The sequence below is a fragment of the Nuphar pumila genome, chromosome 7 (genome assembly GCF_984573655.1).
Source record: "Nuphar pumila chromosome 7, dmNupPumi1.hap1.1, whole genome shotgun sequence".
NCBI classification, from domain to species: Eukaryota; Viridiplantae; Streptophyta; class Magnoliopsida; order Nymphaeales; family Nymphaeaceae; genus Nuphar; species Nuphar pumila.
Genome location: NC_143255.1, coordinates 47,558,210 through 47,575,375, shown reverse-complemented (window position 1 = coordinate 47,575,375; position 17,166 = coordinate 47,558,210).

The following is a 17,166-nucleotide window of genomic DNA, read 5'->3' as shown; positions in this document are numbered from 1 at the left end:
TTGTTGGCATAGTTCATGAGTTTACTGCTCTATATTCTCCTCAATCTAATGGGATTGCAGAAAGAAAGAATAGAACCCTAACTGACATGATCAATGCTCTACTTGGGAGTTCTGGATTACCTACCTATATGTGGGGGGATGCTCTTAATACGGCTTGTAATATTCTGAATAGAGTTCCTCAGAAGCATAAGGATAGTAACCCTTTTGAACTCTGAAAAAATAGGAAATCTAGCTTAAAATACCTTAAAGTGTGGGGGTGCCTTGCTAAGGTACTTGTCTCATAGCACAACAGGAAGAAGTTGTGCCCTAAAACCGTGGATGTTGTCCTTTTAAGTTATGTAGAGAACAATTATGCCTATAAGTTCTTAGTAATTAAGTCTGAGATATCTGTCATAGATGTAAAATCTATTGCTGAGCTTCGAGAAGCTACATTCTTTAAGGATGTATTTTCCATGAAGGTTGGTGTACCTCAGAATCTGTCTTCTTTAGATATACCTTCAACTTCTGGTTTTATTCCCGAGCATGTGAAAATGATGACAGATGTGGGGGTTGAGTCAGCTTGTTCCTGTCCTAGACTAATTGAGTCTGAAGAAGTGGTTGAACCAAGAAGGCGTAAGAGACCACAGATTACCAAAGATTTGGGAAGTGATTTTATCATTTATCTTATCAAGGATAATCCTCCCACTTTTCCAGATGCAATGGCTTCACCTGAAGCAATGCATTGAAAAGACGTCATAAAGAGTGAAATGGACTCCATCGTCTCTAATGGCACTTGGGAACTAGTTGACCTCCCTCGTGGTAGTTCCACTATTGAGTGAAAATGGATCTTTAAGAAGAAGTTGAAACCAAATGGATTTATTGACAAGTACAAGGCAAGACTGGTTGCCAAGGGGTTCAAACAAAATGAGAGAATAGACTATTTTGACACCTATTCTTCGGTTACTCGGATGACTACAATTAGGGTGCTTATTGCACTGACTTCCATTTATGATTTCTCGGTCCATCAAATGGACCTGAAGACTGTATTTTTGCATGACGATCTTGAAGAAGAGATCTATATAGATCAACTTGAAGGTTATGTGGCTCCTGGTAATAAAAATAAAGTTTGTAGACTTGTTAAGTCATTATATGGACTTAAACAAGCCCCTAAACAATGGCATGAAAAGTTTGATAATGTTATTTTATCATTTGACTTTGTTGTCAATGAATCTGATAAATGTGTTTATTGTAAAGTGAAAAGTGATGGATGTATTGTTTTATGCATGCATTCTATTGTTTGGTTCCAATATGAGAATTGTAAATGAGACAAAGTGGTTTCTTAGTAGTAAGTTTGACATGAAGGATATGAGTGTTGCAAATGTGATCTTAGGCTTAAAGTTGACTCGTTCAGCTAAGAGGATAGTCATTTTTCAATCTCACTATGTTGAGAAAGTACTTGACAAATTTGGCTATAACCAAGGAAGATCTGTAACAACTCCATATGACCCTTCTATTTCTCTTCATAAGAATACGACTGGTGTTCCTGTGTCCCAATTGAGGTATTCTCAAATTATTGGAAGTTTGATGTATCTTGCAAATTGCACAAGACTAGATATTTTGTCCTCTGTGACAAAATTAAGTAGATACACAAGTTGTCCAAATTGCACTCATTGAACAGGGTGCTTAGGTACCTGAAAGAAACTATTTTCTTGAGTTTGCATTACAAGAGATTCCTTGCAGTTCTTGTGGGATATAGTGATGTGAGCTGGATAGCCATGAGCTATGGGAGTTATGGCGTGATAGGGTATGTATTTACCTTGGGTGGCGACGCAATCGCCTAGAGATCAGTAAAGCAGACCATCTTGTCACAATCTACTTTTGAGGCTGAACTTTGTGCTTTAGATATCACAGAATTGGAAGTTGAATGCTTAAAGGGACTTCTGGAGGAACTTTTTTAATGAGCAAACCAATTCCTGCAATATCTGTGCATTGTGACATCATGGCCACAATTGCAAAGATCAAAAGCATAAAATATAATCAAAAGTAGAGAAGACATATCGAAGTTGGAATAAAATCTATAAGGGAACTGGTGTCTCAGTTAGTAGTTGTTGTGGACTACATTGGATCCAAAGAGAACACAACTGATCCATTAACAAAAGGACTAAATAAGTCATTGGTCCTAAAATCCGGAGAGGGGATGGGACTAAAACCCATCTATAGTTCATCTACAGTAGCAACCCAACCTATCTGAGTAGAGATCCCATAAAGTAGGTTCAATGTGATAATAACAAACTGTAGGGTGAACTGGATAGCACCTTATTTATGTGATACTATGTATCTGTGTCTATTCTCCTAATTACTCTGAAAAGGTACTGTAGCTGCAAGTTAAGGAAGAGATAAAACTCTGAATGAGTTCAAAGCCTTCTAGGCGAGATGTTAGCAGTGCATCTCTGGAGAAGCTCACCTATGTGAGTGTGACTGCAGTTTAAGAAATTGGGTTATTCCTGAAGTCATTCATGAAACAAGATTCAGGTGTATGGCCTTTAATGCGCCGCCCCTAAAGATTACAACCAGAACCTTTATCATGTTATTGCTAATGGACACTCCTACATCAAATATTCAAGTTCAAGACTTTAGTTCACTTCATTCTTGTGGGGGTAAAGTTAGTTAATTAAGGTAGTAGTTCAAATTGGAAGGTACCATTACTGAAAGCATGATATGTCCTGCTGCAGATTATCCCATCTTGCATCTTGGTTTTCTCTCATTTTCATTCTTTGAATTTGTGGGGGAGTGTTGGGTGTAAAATAAGGAGGTGAGAGAAAATTCAAATGAGGAAAATGTGAGGTGTTTTCCCGTTTAGAAAAAGGTTTGGACTTGATGATGTGGAATAGTCCCATATTGAAGAGGTTTGAGTTTGTTGTGGGCTTTATAACCTAAATGTAAACTCTTACACTTGTTCCTAAGAACAAGAGGGTGGGATGACTACCACACACATGCGCGCGCGCTCGCCCGCCATGCCGAGTCGAGCCGGGCCGAGCTCGGGTTCGGGTAATTGGCCCTTTAGGGCCATATCCAATTAAGACCAATGTATCTTTTTGCCCCGATTTTCTATTTTTCCTTGGATTAAATAAAGGAAAAGAGTCATGCCTTTTGGAACTGGTGACCCTTGGCAGAGTCACACCCGATCAGAACTGGTGACCCTTTGCAGGGTCACACCTGCTCAGATCTGGTAACTCTTTGCAAGTAGTTATGTCTATTCGAAATGGGCAACTCTTCAAGAGTCATGTCTTTTTGAACAAATCTCTTCAACGTCTATAAAAACGTGGTTAGAGAGGTTCCAAAGGGATGAATGTACACTTTGTCCTCTCTCTCTCTCTCTATCTTGCTTTGCTAAAACTGGGAGGTCTGTAGTTGTAGTTCCTGAGGTTGTTTTCGAAGGGCGATCTACCATCGGCGTGCACCGATCCAGATCGCTAAGGCTATTGTATCTTGGGGAAAGGACGTCGGACCCTTTTGCACTGTATGTGGGGCGAATCTTCTCTAAGAAAAGTACTTTTGTACGCCTTAGCCATTTACATAATATTAACATACTTTCGTTGTTTTTATTGTGTTCTATGCAACTGTTTGTTGATTTGCTTTTGTCTAGATTTTGGTGTAATGTGGAACCCTACATGCTTGCTCCCTGTTCCTGTTTCGATCTACTATTAATCATGATTTCCATGTTGATTTATTTCTTGATTTATATCATGTTTTATATCATGATGTTGATTGTGAAACTGTGTGATCTGAAAAATGATCCAACAGTTGACACTTGATGGCTGCTATCAATTCACTGGCGTTGATGAATCCATTGTGAAGCTTAAAATTTTGGTTTTTTGGAGCATGAGACACTGTGAATAAGTGAAGAAACTTTCTGATGCAATCAATTCGTTGCATTCTCTTGAATTCTTCATCATTGAAGGATGCTAAAAAAATTCTACTTTGCCAGAGCAACTAGAAGAAATGAAGTCCCAGAAAGAGCTGGATTTAAGAGAAACTGGAATAGAAAGAATACCAGACTCTGCTGGATGTTTAACCAACCTCCAAAAACTACTATGTAATTGCAATGGGCTTGACTCATTACCCAACTCATCAGGGTGCATGGAATCCCAAACTGCCATTGGGATTATACCAAACTCTGCTGTAAATATGACCAAACTGCAGAGACTTGATGTAAGAAATTGCAAGTCACTTGTCTTGTTACCCTATCCGAAAGGCTTAACAAATACTCTGGAAAGGCTTTGCTTACTTGCTAATTTCATTACCCAAGACCATAAAAAATACTTTGATATATTCATGAATTTTAGTGGAGAAGAGATGACCAAGGGCAATGCCAATGATCTCTATAAAGCATCAAGGCACCAAGGAAAACTTTCATTTGTAGATAAGGAGGTAACCAAAGAAGAGACAATCGAGAAGATATATGAAATTATTGAGAGATCAGAGATCTTCATTCCAATCTTCTCAAAGGACTATGCCAAGTCAATGAAGTGCCTCATGGAGATTACTAGGATATATAGTTGAATGCAAGAGGTTGATCATCCCCATATTCTTGGACATTGATCCTTTGGATATTATCTTATAGAGGGGACCATTTGAAGAAGCAATTATATATCATGAACACGACCAGAACTCAGATTTGAAGTTGGTGAACCAGTGAAGAGCAGCATTGAAAGAAGCAAGAAGAGCCGCAGGTTACCAATTCAAGTTTGATGCGAATTGGTCTCTCTCATTAGGTGCTTGTGATATATGTTTGATGGGTTTTCCTGCTCTTTCGCTATTTTTTCGCAGTTTCTACGGCATAAATGTGTTAGGAATGGTTGATTTAGGAGGAATCCACATCTGGATCATGTGTTTTTGACGAAAAAATGATATTTGGAGTCTCAAAAATTTACAAAAGTTTTAGACTGTTGATTTTTTGAACCTTATAAAAACTCACCCATGTGTCTGAATCGAACACTTCAAGAGTTGATCTTTATAAATTCAAGTACATATATCACATATGTAGGTCAGAATTTAAAAATAAAATGAAAAAACTTGAAAAACCCACCAATCATGTATCGCAAGCACCTAATGTTCAAGCATATATATATATATGAAAAGGTGGTAGCTGCTAGCCACTTTTCTAGCTAACCACCTGCTAACTAGGTTTTTGAAGTTTTTTTTTTCATATTTTCCTTAAATCTGACCATCTGAATGTGTTCTACATGCGTAATTTTATAGGAATCAATTTTGGGATCATCAAATTTTAATATGCAAGTAGGTTTTTATAAGGTTGAAAATTTGATGATATAAGTTTTTTATTAATATTCAACGGTTAAAAAATCATGTCCTTTTATCATAAGATCTTGATCCAAGTGTCATTCTCTAGAAAATTGAACATGCTGAATATATCTGCTGAATCCAACGATTTTAGTTTATGTGTTATGAATAACTCTAATGTACTAAGACATTATTTGTCTAACCCTATTGATTTTAAATGTTTTCAGATAACGAGTGAATTCACATGCGATGTAGGAGGTTGCGACGGGGGTTGAGCAAAGCCTTTTCCAACCTTCTAGTGTTTTGGACTGAGAACACTTTTAAATGTTCAAGATTTTGATCATTTGTTTTAATTTTTTCAAATGGACAATTTTTATTAATTTGGAGATATAATGGATATTATTTGATTTATGAATGTTTAATTTTCTAAGTTAAATGTATGTAGAAAAATGAATGTGATCGAGAAGTAGCATGCCAAGTTTTTGCCCCGCTTGGTTTTTCCTCTGTAATTTTATAAAAGTATTTAAAAAAAAAATCACAATTTTTAGGATACAAAATATGGGGTGTTACACTAAAGTGTGCCAAGTGTGTTCTCTGTAAGGAGGCCCACGATGAGGTTTGGATGGAGCATAGGGAGCTCGCATTGAACGTAACCCTACTCTTCTCAATGGCTCACTCCAGCCACATGGAGATCGTCTGAAAGTTTTTGTTTGTCTGTTGGAGCAGATGTTAACCAGAACCTATTTTTTGGCTACACAACCACCACAACTACTCGTAAGGGCCACCATGATGTTCTTGACATCCTTCTCAAAGAAAGGGTGTCTCAACCTGCTTGTGACGATGCATTGAGGAAGGCGAGCCTAACTGGTGAGGCCAAAATTGCCCAATTGCTGACAGCAGGGGCTCGAGTTGCTTAGTATCTCACTTACCCTCTCTTACATTAGTAGGTGCTTCTCCTTGATGGTCATGTCGTGGGGAGTCAATTTCTCGGATTGGTGACAATGTTACTAGTTGTAGCAGAGGTTTTTTTGGTTTCTAAAGTGGGAGACACTTTTGATTGCTCTTCACGATCGCCATTCGAGACAACCGACAAAAGCACCATAGGAAGGAAATTCTAGTGTCGGTGACCATCATGATTGGTTCACCTGGAACAATCATGGTCTTCGACTCCTCGGACCAGGATGATGCTGGAAGCTGTGTTGAAAATGACAGGGAAGACGACGTAGATGAGGCAAAGGCGGCCAACTGGCAACCATTGGATATGTCCAATCTCGCAGTGAATGGAGAGGAAGAGTCTCCTATTCTGAATGAGACAACCCCTTCTCAAGCAACAAAGGCAACACTCGCCACCATTGCCAACCTCATTAACTATTGGGAGAGCATCAAGCTTGCCTTCGCGAGCTCTCGATTGTCTGCTTGATCGAATCCGGCAATGCCCTCGTAGTCTTTGTGAGGGTCAGCAACAAGGCACATAGGCCTCTCACCAAGATCGAGGGAACCGTGGAGATCGATGCCTCCCTATTGCTGGCGTAGGGGCAACAGATCTTTTGGAGGAGATGATGGAGATCCCTCCCTGGGCGGTTGCGCTGGAACCTGCAGTGGTGACTGCAGAGGAAACAACCATGGAGGAAGCGGAACAGTAGCCACCCACTACCTCTTCCCTCTTATAAAAGGGGAACTCTAATTGGGCCCCCCTTTTATGGGTGAAAGGCAAAAGGAAAAATAAACAAGGTTAAGGAAAGAAAAGGCAAAAAAAATGAAAAATGCAGAATAAGAAGGGTTAAGGTTTGGAAACATTGAGAAACCCATCCTTTTATATTTCAAAATTTTTTTCTTCCTATTTAATCCTAAGAATTTATCGATATTATGTTTTGAGACTTATATTTTTGGTAATTCAAGAAACATGCCTGCTCTCTGCAAAATATTTGAGACAGGGTTTCTTGCTCTGTTTTTCTCAAAATAGGTTTTCTATCTTTCTAAAAATTTTAGAAAACCCCTGAACTTTTTTATTTAAATCAGAAAGTTCTAAATATTATATTTAGAATTTAGAATTGTTATTTTTTGTTTAGAACTACTTCTGACTTTTTTTATTTTGCATAAAAGTACTTCCAATTAGTGTAATACCTCCTTGAGCTTTATCCAGACAGGTTTGGATCTTGATTGGATCAATTTGGTAAGAGCCTAGGCGCAGAGCGCGACAGCAAGGTAAAAACGGTAAGCAGGAGTGCAACGCAAGAGGTCGTCGCGATGCGCGACAACAAGTAAAAACTGTAAGCAGGAGTGCAACGCAAGATCTCGACGCGATGCGCGATGGCAAGTAAAAACTATAAGCAGGAGTGCAATGCAAGACCTCGATGCGATGCACGACAGCAAGTAAAAACTGTAAGCAGGAGTGCAACGCAAGACCTTTGTGCGATGCGCAACGGCAAAGTAAAGGACAAGGATCGCAAAACCGCGTCCTTGAGTTAAGTGCGTACTCGTATAAATATATATGATATATATATATATATGCATATATATTTATTTAATGTTTCTTTTTAGTTAATTGAACTTAATTCAATTGTCCAAGTCTTTTGTGTAATCTTCTCCTACCTTTAAGAGTTGCAAGCTTGCTGGCGTCTGCGAGTGTAAGCGATGAACGACTCGAGTCGCAGAGCGTGAGCAGGATCCGTCGCACGAGCTGCAAAAGTAACAATCTTAGCAAACTAATACCAGAATAGAAGGTAAGGAGCATTATCGTCGTCCTGACGTAAGGGAAGCAGAGGCAGGGGCATCGCGCACATGCGCACCTGCTATAAGCGCAAGGAGCAGGGGCAAGGGTTGCGAGCCCCTGCTGACCTGCTGTCAGCAAACACCGAGGAGGCCAGGGGTTGCACCCCTGCCCTCATAAAGGGAGGGCAGGCATGGTTGCGCCCCTGCCTGACAGCAACGAAGGGGAGGCAGGGGACTTCGCTCCTGCTTGACGAACATGCAAAGAGGCAGGGTCTAGGACCCTGCCCATTGGCCACAAAGGGGGAGGCAAAGGGCTTCGCCCCCTGCCTGTCGAACACGCGAACAGGCAGGGGGCGAAGCCCCTGCCTGACGCCAGAGAAGAGGGAGCAGGGAAGCGGCTTGAGCCCCCTCCCCCCGAACAACGGGGGTGCAGGGAGGGGCTTGACTCCTCCTCTGCCGTCGCAGGGAGCAGGGAGGAGGGGCTCGACCCCTCCTCTGCCGTAACAGAAAGCAGGGAGGGGTCGCGCCCCTCCCCTGCCGTAACATGGAGCAGAGAGGAGAGGCTTGACCCCTCCCCTGCCGTAACAGAAAGCAGGGAGGAGGGGCTCGACCCCTCCCCTGCCGTAACAGAAAGCAGAGAGGGGCTCAACACCTCCCCTGCAGTCAAAAGGGCACTGGGAGGAGAATCGACCCCTCCCTTACCCTGCAGGACACAAAGAGGGGCTCTGCCCCCCTCCCTTGCAAAATGGGGGTCGCAGGGAGGAGGCTTTTTCCCTCCCCTGCAACCTAGGGCAGCAGGGAAGTGGTTCGGCCCTCCCCTCCCTGCATAACGAAGAAACGAGTGGGAAAGAGAGAGAGACAGACGAAAGAGGAGAAGAAGAGGAGGAGGAGCGTACCTGGTGGTCGCCGACGGCGTCGAAGAGAGTCGCTGGTGGCAATGAGCTGACGCTGGTCTCCGACGAATCGAGGAAGACGAGAGGTGGTGGGTATCAGGGAGAGAGACGAGAGAGTCAGGGTGGAAGGGGGTTTCGAGAACCTCCCCCTCCCCTTCGGCCTCGTTCCTTAAAAGGGGGGTAACCGAGACGGTGCCTCAGTTGGGTCCGGATCTGACCTGAATCCAAGGTTAATTTTTTTTTTCCTTTATTACAATTTCAGTTATGTAATCAGTTTCTTAGTATATTTTAACTTTTGATGGTTAATCTCGTATATTTTTCAGTTATGTTATTAGTTTTTTAGTTACTTTTATATGTTAATCTCATATTTTTTAGAATAATCTCATATATTTTAACTTTTATAGGTTAATCTCATATATTTTCCAGTTATTTCAGTTATGTAATCAGTTTCTTAGTATATTTTAACTTTTGTTGGTTAATCTCATATATTTTCCAGTGATGTAATCAATTTTTAGTTACTTTTATATGTTAATCTCATATTTTTTAGTACTTATTTGAGATTTTTTATTTCTTACTAGTTGTTATTTCATCAATAAAGCATTTATTTATTTATTTGTATTTTTTTATAATTTTTTAAAAGTTTTCAAAAAAAAAATTGAGGCTTACGCTTTACACCTCGCCTTGGTTTTTGGTGGAACACCTCGCTACGCCTCAACCCTTTTCACAACACTGGACAAAATTCTTGTACCTTATTATTCACCTTTTGCCAACATCATGTCTTTATTATTCATAGCACTTGAAAGTGGTATAATAAAGAAATGTTCACTCTCCATTCGAAGCAGGTTATATGTTCCCCCCCCGAACAGGGCAGTTAGCTACATCTCATGATCGGGGGTCCCAAAGAGCACCACGTATGTAAGCATGTGTGTCTCGTATCCCCATGTTTGTCAGCATTAATTAGCGTTGGAGTTTGATGCGATTGCAAAGACTTAAGTACCCTCTTCTCCATTGGTGCAAAAAAAAATGACGGTTCTTGAAAAGGAGTGGTTGTAAAGACTTAAGTGCCCCGAAGATGATTATTTAAGACCCAGTCTCTGCACTACAGGATTATCCGAGAAAGAAATCTCCCCTGGAGGAGGCCATGAACATCAACCCTCTTACTCTCTCTCTCTCTCTTCTATTTCTGCTTCTGTGCACATCCATTAGAAGATCATACATTGCTCCATCAAGCACCGACTGACCTGCACATTGACTGTTGTGGAGCCTGATTCAAAGTTTTTACCCTTACAGGAGGAGGGTTTGGGGGCTCATCCCAGCGTGGGTAGCATCATTCAACTCTCACTCTCTCTCTCTCTCCCTTATATTTCTGCTTCTGTGCACATCCATTAGAAGATCATACATTGCTCCATCAAGCACCGACTGGCCTGCACATTTACTATTGTGGAGCCTGATTCAGAGTTTTTACCCTTACAGGAGGAGGGTCCAGGGGCTCCTCTCAGCGTGGGTAGCATCATTCAACTTAAAGAGTTGTGGAGTCTGATTTAGAGTTTTTACCCTTACAGAAAGGGGGGTCTGAGAGCTCCTCCCAGTGTGGGTAGCATCATTCAACTTGAAGAGTTATGGAGTCTGATTCAGAGCTTTTACCCTTACAGAAGGGGGGTCTGAGGGCTCCTCCCAGCGTGTTCATGGCCTTTTGCCCTTATAGGAGGGGGGTCCGGGGGCTCATCAACCCTCTCTCGCTCTCTCTCCCTTCTATTTCTGCTTCTGTGCACATCCATCAGAAGATCCTACATTGCTCCATCAAGCACCGACTGACCTGCACATTGACTGTTGTGGGTCCTTACTGATGAGCTGCCTCTAAATTTATTCGACTCTGGGTCCTTACTGCACTTGAAGTTGAGTCATTGTATTTTTTGTTATTCGGTGGGTGGTGAGGCCCTCCTCTACTCTCTCAAGACTCTTAGCTTAGGCAATCTTTCTTTTGATGATTGTGGTTGTACTGTATCGTTGAAGTTAAAATGGGGAATGAAATGACAATAGAAATCGCTGAAAATTTTCAGAAATAAACTAGACTCAATAACGAATACACCACTTTTTACGGATTTGGAATATGACCTCCGGTTAGGGAGATATGGCCCTGACAAGTTGGTCCTAATTCGGGTAGCGATTTACAACGATTTGCTTACTGAATAACACTACAAATCGCTATAGTGATTTGCGGAAGAATTTACAGAGCCGGTACTGAGATCTCATGTTCGGGGGTTCCAAACCGCGCCACGTATAAGATGCAGACCGGCATGTATCCCCATGTGGGTCGCCATCATATTGCATCGTAATTTGGTGCCGCAACAAAGACTTAAGTAACCTTTACCGCCATTCGCTTCCTCTTCCTCGGACGGACATAAATGCCCTCCTTCTAGAAAACTGAATCGTCGGTTTATGAAAATGACAAAACTGCCCTCCATCGATATCGCAGGAAAACGTTCCGCAGAGTTTGCGTATGTAGCAAGCGTTATGTTGTATGATACAAATAGTTCAAAAAAATCCTTTCTCGCTCTAAGCACTCTACCGGAGATTCTTTGCTTTCATCTCGAGTTGTCGAAGCATCCTTTCTCTCTTACCAGAACATCTGTTTCCGTCTTACGCGCAGTCGCAACATCGTTGCCACCTTCTGTTGCGTATTAGTTGTTGCTGTTGCTTACTCTACAGTTGGAATATCCAAATTCCCATCGTTTCGGTGAGTTTCGTGTAAGTTTTCTTTCTTCAATCTGAAGATTGCTTCTTATACAAGGATTTGTATTATGAACCCAAATATTCCGACGATTTCTAATGATGATGATCGTGTATTGTGTTGTGCAGGTTAGCAATGTCTGCGCCTCATCAGATTAGAGATACCCCGTCGTTCTATGGGTTGTCTATTAGAGAAGTGATCCGCTAGTCCCATCTATCTAAAGTTTTTGAAAGATACCAAAATATACTTAAGATTGAGAACGATGAAGACAGAGAAATAGCCTTGGAATCGTATTATGCAGAGGATTATCCATCAGATATCGAGGCTGCGGACCAAAGGAAGAACTCTGAAGAATGAAAGATGCAGAACAAGGATGACGAAGAGAAGGCAAAGGCCAGAAATATTGATGAGAATATAAATAGAAGGCGGAGGATTAACGCACAGCAGATGGAAAAGAGGAAGAAGAAGGCGGAGGAGTGGGAAAGGGATGTTAGCAATATGCTGGCGGAGGCTCATAGGAGAAACTTGGAGAGTAGAGCAATGCGACACAAGGCAAGGCTACTGAAGGAGGCGGAGGAGAGGCGAAGGCAAATGAATAATGAGGAGGAAGAGAAGGAACAAAATATTCCTCAGTTTGAGGAATAAAAGGAAAGGCGAAGGAGGGAGTTGGAGTTCGAGGAAGCTAAGGAAATGCAAAGGCAGCAGAAGGAGAATGAGGAAAAGAAGGAAAGGCAACGGAAGGAGAAGAAGGAGGAGGTAGAGAAGGAAAGAGAAAAGAAGAAGCAGGAGGAAGAATTGCAGGAAAGAAGGAAACAACAACTGCAAGAGAAAGAAAGGCGGCGGAAGGAGAAGGAGGAAGAATTGCAAGAAAGAAGGAAACAACAACTGCAAGAGAAAGAAAGGCGGCGGAAGGAGAAGGAGGAAGAAAAGGAAAAGGAAAGGAAGAAGCAGGAGGAAGAGGCGAAAAGGGAGAGACAAAGGAAGCAGAAGGAGGAGGAGATAAAGGAGAGAGAAAGGAAGGAGAAGGAGGAGGATGCGAAAAAGGAGAGAGAAAGGATGCAGGAGGAGAAAAGGGAGAGAGAAAGGAAGGAGAAGGAGGAGGAGAAAAGGCAGAGAGAAAGGAAGCAGAAGGAGGAGGAGAAACACGAGAGAGAAAGGGATCAGAAGGAGCAGGCGGAAAAGGAGAGAGAAAGGAAGCAAAAGAAGGAGGAGGAGAATAGGGACAGAGAAAGGAAGCAGAAGGAGGATGAGAAAAGGAAGGCGAGAGAAAGGAAGACGAGAGAAAGGCATGCGATGGTGGAGCCGGTAGAGATGGAGATTGAAAGGCAGTTGGAGGCAGTGGACCCACCAGAAAGTCCCAGGTTGGAGGGAGAACAACAAAAAATAGCGACCAAGGTAAATATATCCGTCCTGTCTGCGAAGATTTAATAATATGTTTAGCGATTTTGGTATAGCGATTACTGTGTTAGGTATTGATATTTATAGCGATTACTGCAATAGTATGTCTGCAACCGATATTATTTATAGCGGTTAGTAGAATAGTATTTATAAGTACAAATGGAAGTAATTTATAATTTGTAGGAATAATATGTTATTTTGTGTTACAGGGAGGTCACAGGAGAAGTAGAGCACCAGGTGAAAAGCTCGGAGGTCATTGTCAATGGCCTGTAGTTCTGTCTTGGTATGGTCAACTGAGTGCATATCAGAAGGACCGACTACGAAATATGCACTTCGGTGGCCTTTTGGACCAGCAATATTTTGAAACTTGCTGGAATACCATGACTCACCTGGTAAATAAGTAGAATGATAAGACTAACACATTCCAGTTTGATTCTTTTGAGATCACCATGACTCTAGAAGATGTGGCGAGGATCACTGGCCTTAAGTGCGATGGCAGTGCTGTCCTATTATGACATTCAAACTATAACGCAAGGGAAAACTGCACTGCCCTTCTAGGAATGTCGATGGACGAATGGAGTCAATGTATTTCTGGTGGAAGCAATTCCACATCAATGAAGGTCACAATTTTTCGTAATAAATGGGAAGGCCACTCCGCTACTTGTGCATCTGAAACAGCTGACCAAGAGTTGCGCGGCTTCCTTCTATATTTTTTTGCTCTTACATTATTTTCCGATTGTTCTGGTTCGAGAATAAGTTCCATGTGGCTGCAGTACCTGGCAGACTTAGACGAAGTCGACAACTATGCCTGGGGTGCCACTATGCTCGCACACCTGTACAGTCAACTCCACCGTGCGAGTAATGGTACGAAAACAGTTGGCGAATTTTGGCCATTTGTTCAGGTATTTGTTGATTACATACTTAGTATTTGTAGACAAATCTCATTGCAGTCTGTGGCGTTGCTAATAATATTTTTTTTGTTAGGCCTGGGCGTTGGAACATATTATCCCATTGCGTCCACGGTGTGGCCCTCCGATTTGTGGTTTTCCAAAGATCGATCGCTGGGCCAGAATAAACATCGTAGTTTATAATGCTAAGTCCATTTTAGATGGGCTGCAATTAAACAAGGTAAACGTTCTAAAATTGTTTACAATCGCGTCAGCATTTACCATTGAGTATTATAAATTGTTGTAATGTTCAGCATTCTTAAGTATACATCGCTGTAGGATTGTCTTCCGTAGTGCATATCGTTGTTACCATATCATGCATAAATAAATTTTAATATATTTGTCATTCGTTATTAAAAAGAATTACCAATGTACAGGTTTTGTGGAGACCTTATGGAGATGGGGGTGATGATGAAGACGTTGTTGCGGAGGCTGCCAGATTGTCTGACCGCGATTTGTGGCTATTCTGCAATTTTGAAGCCGAGTTGCAGCAAGGTAGTCGAGTTCTCCTACAATCTGGCTTGGGGTAGTCTATCCCAAATAAGCCTTTGGAGGTGAGAAGGAAGATGAATATTGGTGGGGGCAGGCATGTGAATTGGAGCGATCGCTACAGGGACGAATTATTAAATTAGAACTCAGGTGGTTTCCCTGCCGTACCGTATGATCATGAAGGACGACAATTTGATCCCTTCTATTTCGAAAGCTATTGGGAACCAATGCGGCGAAATCGGAAGATTGAGAAAATTGTCAACCCATGCCTCCCAACTGTCCCTTCTCATGTTGTAGCCCAGTCTCTACAACCAAAACGTCGTCTCGCTCTGGTTAATACGACTAGTCCCTCAGTAACAAATCACGAAGAAGACCGAACACTTGCTCCAAAAGAGAAGACTGTCTCTGCCGCAAGGTTCGAACTTATTGAGAGGGAGAATAAGAAATTAAGGACAGAAGTAAGCACTATGGGCATTCAATTGAATGCAGTGGTGGACATGATGACCAGTCTTCTTAGGCAAGGTTTCGCAACGAAGAGGCCACCCAGGATAGACAGTTCACCAATAAAAAGTGAGAGACAAGTCTATGAAATTTCATCAGATTCGTCCAGTGACTCGGAATAAATCCTAGATTTTCATTTTTATCACGCTATACATTTGTTGTAATTGTATAATGAGTTGCGGTAACGTGAAATTCTTTTACTGTTTAATTCTTTATTATTACATCTTTCCGACTTTGGGTCTCGGTAATAAATAAACTTTAAACGAAAATAGATGTTTCTTCAGAAATCGTGGCATTGCCTAACCTCTTTGGCATTGCTAAGATATAGCATTTCTGTTTAGCAATCGCTGTATTTGTCTTCGCCTCGAAAGAATATCGCACAAAGTATTGGCGATCTAAGCCATGAACAATAATTTAACGAGTTCTGACGGCACAAAGGTTTGTATCCATATACGATAATCGTGAAAAGGTATTTGTGTTAAATAATCAATAGATAAGGAAAGGATTTGTTGCCATCGCTGGATACTTCGTGCTTTGAGTCGGAGAGCGATCTGTGGCATCGCAGCATAGTGATTTGTGGGTATTGTTCGAATGTCAAATCACACGTGGAAAATGTATTTTTGAATATTTAAAACTTAATGAGCGGCATGGAAAGACGTATTTTTGAATACTTCGAACGCAAACATTTAATTTGGCGGCGGTTATAAAAAAAAGGCAGCATGCGAAAAGCCGTATTTATATTTTTTTTAAACGCAATCAATTAATTAGCGGGCTGTTTTCAAAAAATGGCTGCACGTTAAAGGACTTTACCTTTGTAGGTGAGGACGGCGTTTCAGTATCTGCGTTGCAAAGGTGCCATCGATATCTCCGTCCAGGCATGGCGCCGAAGAAGGGGACAATCGGAGCAGTACGACCAGCCATGGCGGACAAGAAGAGGACAAGTGGAGCAATACGACCCGGCACAACGCCAAAGACGATGGGAGCACTACGACCGGGCACGGCGACAACAAAGAGGACGATGGTAGCAAAATGACCAGGCACGACGCCAGAGGAGTGGACGAGGGGAGAAAAACGACCAGGCACAGAGCAAACGGATAGGAGGATGGGAGCTAAACGACCAGGCACGGCGCCAATGGAGTGGACGATGGGAGCAAAACGGCCACGCACGGCCCTGAACAAGAAGACAACCACATCCACAGTACCAAGACTAGCGCTTAAGAGGTATATTTTTTGAAACGCCTGAGCGGTTTAGTGAACATTTGCCTTTTCATGTCGTATTTGGACTAGTGTTGTTTACTGTAGACAATAATTTCAATGTCCAATCCTGAATACCACGCTCATGGTGCACTCAGTGCAACATCCACAGTCTCGGGTGGGCGGCAACGCCCTGACGAGTTCGTAGATGACATCGAGCAGATGCAAGATGAATTTGCAGATGGGAACACTATCAGTAATTTTGTAAGTATTTGTCCACTATCAATTTCTAGGTCATCGGTTTGCATGTTCTGAAGTTCGTAAATTTGTGCAACCAGACAATGTATGATTTTGTCAATTACATTCAGAGCAACTCAACGAGCAATACAGTACGCATCATCAGCCCGTATTTCATGGTATGTCTGGGTCGCTGTTGTTCTGTTTGCTTTCATGACGTACTCACGTTTTTTGGTGGTTAAACCTTTCTATTTCGTGCAACAGATGTACGTCTGGCGAAAGCCATACGGCATAGGATTCGTAGATGCACTACCTTGTTGGAACAACGATGATGAGTGCGTAGACATTTCAAAATTTGGAAAGGTAAGTGAACAAACCTCTTATCCAAGGTTTATTCATAACATCCCCATCACGATAAGTCTCTGGAACGAAAAATGATTTTATCGATTCGCAGATTTTACTTTCTACACTCTGGCAACATCCAGACCATTGGGTCCTATACGAGATGAATTTTCAGGTAAACCAACTATGGTGCTACAACTCATTGGACTGCCACAGTGGCGTAGAACACGATGCTATGCATTTGGTAAGCTTGTGCCCAAAGGTGAAGTAGCTATTCGAGGTGGACCGGACTGTAATATATTATCCCTTTTTCACAGGCGGGATTCCTTAACAAGCTTATGGGTGTCGACATTGCCGAGTGGATGTTGCTCTGTGCTGACGATGCTCCGTTACAAAGTAATGGGGTCGATTGTGGCATATTCGTAATGAAGCATATTGAAGC